The sequence below is a fragment of the Galeopterus variegatus genome, unplaced genomic scaffold, assembly GCF_000696425.1.
Source record: "Galeopterus variegatus unplaced genomic scaffold, G_variegatus-3.0.2 Scaffold18791, whole genome shotgun sequence".
Lineage (NCBI taxonomy): Eukaryota > Metazoa > Chordata > Mammalia > Dermoptera > Cynocephalidae > Galeopterus > Galeopterus variegatus.
In genome coordinates this window covers 4,589-7,592 of record NW_007744902.1, presented here as the reverse complement: position 1 = coordinate 7,592, position 3,004 = coordinate 4,589, and the positions used below count along the sequence as shown (strand labels likewise).

General features: G+C 36.8%; 1 pseudogene; it reads left to right on the top strand.

Moving 5' to 3' along the window:
* Positions 1-2,459: 2,459 nt before the first annotated feature.
* On the top strand, positions 2,460-2,696 carry LOC103582976 (annotated as a pseudogene).
* Positions 2,697-3,004: the final 308 nt, after the last annotated feature.

Genomic DNA, 3,004 nt, shown 5'->3' with positions numbered 1-3,004 from the left:
TCCTGTAAAGTCTGATTACAACTTTCTTCCCTTTTGCTTCTCTCTTATCCCAACTTTGGGATCTTAAGAGGGTTGGGTAAGAAGCAGCTTTGTGTTTACTTAGAGTAAACATAGTTTTCCCAACTGTTATCTATGCTATGATGTTCAAAAGACTATTCTGAAACTCAAAGGCCAAGAATTATTTTTTGCTTTTTACTATATCATACCTACCTTATAGGCATGTGTGCATATGTGATTATATCCTTAGCTAATTTCTCTGAAAGTAAAATTATTCACTATAAAGGGTTTATTCAATGAATAACAATAGTGCTCTCCAGAAGAGTTGTACCAGTTTTTATTAACTTATTAGTTGTCTGTAAGTGTCCCATTTCCCTACATTCTTGTCCATACATCATATTTAAAAATACTGTTTACCATTTTTAAGTTAAAAATGAAATATTTTGTGTTAGTCTATATTTAAGAAACAATTAACGGAACAAGAAAACAACCGAAAGAATGGGAAAAAATATTTGCAAATTGTGAATCCGACAAGAGATTAATATCCTGAATATACAAGGAACTCAAACAACAGTAAAAAAACAAGTAACCCATTTTAAAAGTGGGCAAAGGAGGTGAATAGGCCTTTCTCTTAGGGAGATGTACAAATGGCCAACAGACACATGAGAAAATGCTCAGCGCCACTAAGCATCAGGAAAATGCAAATCAAAACCACATTGAGATATCATCTCACCCCAATTAGACTGGCTATTATCAAAAAGAGAATAACAAATGCTGGTGAGGATATGGAAAAAAGGGAACCCTCATCCACTGTTGGCTGGACTGTAAATTAGTGCAGCCATTATGAGAAATGGTATAGAGGTTCCTCAGGCAACTACAGATAGAACTGCCATGTGATCCAGCAATCCCACTGCTGGGTATGTACCCAAAGGAATGCAAATCATCATGTCCAGGTGGTACCTGCACTGATTACTAGGGAGCTTGAACATCTTTTCATAGGATTATTGGCCATTTGTATTTTTTTATTATTATTTGTCCATGTGTGCCACTTGCTCATTTGGCTTCTATCTTTATTGACTGGTAAGAGCTTTTTATATGAAGAATATTAACAGATTGTCATATATGGAAAGTATTTTTTTCCTGGTTATTTGCCCCTTTTACGGTGTTTGAGGTATAGAAACATACATTACATAAATCTGATTTTGTGATTTTCTTACCTTGGTATTTCTACTTTTTATTTTATTTTTTTCTCTCCACTGACTCAGGACAATCCTTGGTATTTCTACTTAAGAATTCCTTCTCCACTGCGACATGAACATTTTCCTTTGTTTTAATTGTTTTATGCTTTAATTTTGCATTTAAAGTTTTAATCAATTTATTATATTTACCATAGGGTATGAGATTAGGCTCTCCATTATTTTTAATTATTTGTTCAGGCATCATTATTTAATAATCCTTTTTTAAATCTGTTATTTTGTTAAATCCATTAAAAATTCATTATTTAATAATCCCTTTCGTCTAAATTCCACATTTATTGTATAATGAAATTTTACATATGATGGATCTCCTTCTGGATTCTGTTATGTTCTATTATTTCTTAATATACCAGTAAGATACCACTTTAGTCATTGTATATTCTTAATAAACTTTAATATTTCATAGGGAAAGCTCTCCTGTATTACTATTTTTTAATTTTCAAAAAATTTTCTTGGGCCGGCCCAGTGGCGCATGGGAGAGTGCACCGCTTGGGAGCGCGGCGGCGCTCCCACTGAGGGTTCGGATCTCATGTGGAGACCGGTTCCCGCTCACTGGCTGAGCGCGGTGCGAGCGCAGCACCGAGGGTTGCGATCCCGTTGCTGGTCCCTGGTGCGGGCGCGACACCGAGGGTTGCGAACCTGTTACCGGTGAGGAAAAAAAAAAGAAAATCAAGATACATTTTGTAAATATTAAGCAAATTATACATGTATTCTGTTGCTTAAAAAAAACAGTTACAGTCCCATAAGAATGGCGACGGGTCTGGAGCGGCCGTGACAGGAGACAGCGCGATCCTATGAGCCGTGTGCTGTGATACCAGAGTATTGATTGCATTTCCAAGAGCAACAAAAGGCGAATAATTCTTTCAACAACGGCGACACTGAGGGTTGCGATCCCGTTACCGGTCAGTAAAAAAGACAAAAAGGAAAAAAAAAATTTTTTTTTCTTGACTAGTGAATTTACTCTTCTTGATGAAAATAATTTTAGTCTTCCTTATTTCTTACCCTCTTAACTTGAACCCTTTCCATCCAATCTAGTGCAGCCTAACCCGAGTATAGTGAAGCTACAAACATGATAATGTTGATGATGATAAGATATCCCATTTGCCATTTGCTTTCTTGAAATTTCAAATTTTGTGTTCTTAATAGGATACTAATTTCAGATTTGTCTCTCAGGTAAAAGAACATTGAAAGTCCCCCCATTAAGGAATGTCATTGTCTTTTCAGAGTGTCGAAGGAGAACACCATGAGAAAGCTGTGGAACTACTCAAGGCTGCTAAGGACAGCGTCAAGCTGGTGGTCCGATATACCCCAAAAGTCCTGGAAGAAATGGAAGCTCGATTTGAAAAGCTACGGACAGCCCGGCGTCGGCAGCAGCAGCAATTGCTAATTCAGCAGCAGCAACAGCAGCAGCAGCAACAAACACAGCAAAACCACATGTCGTAGGTGAGAAGTGCCTTATTCTCTACAAGAAAAGCCCAAATGTGTGTATGTGTGCACGCATTTGCTATTTTTTAAGATATAGTTTCTTAAACATGTGAAACAAAATCACTAGATTTGATAATCCAAACAAAATTGAACAAAAGGCAATGATCTCAAAAAATGTGAACAAAATAGTTTCTTTGTGTCATTCAGCTATATTCCCCTCAAATGTAAGATATTTTGGAAAATAATACACTTGGAAAAGGGCAGGTACAAACTCTAGGATGCCTTTATACAAATCAGGAAAATGCAGCCTCTGTGCAAACCCAGAT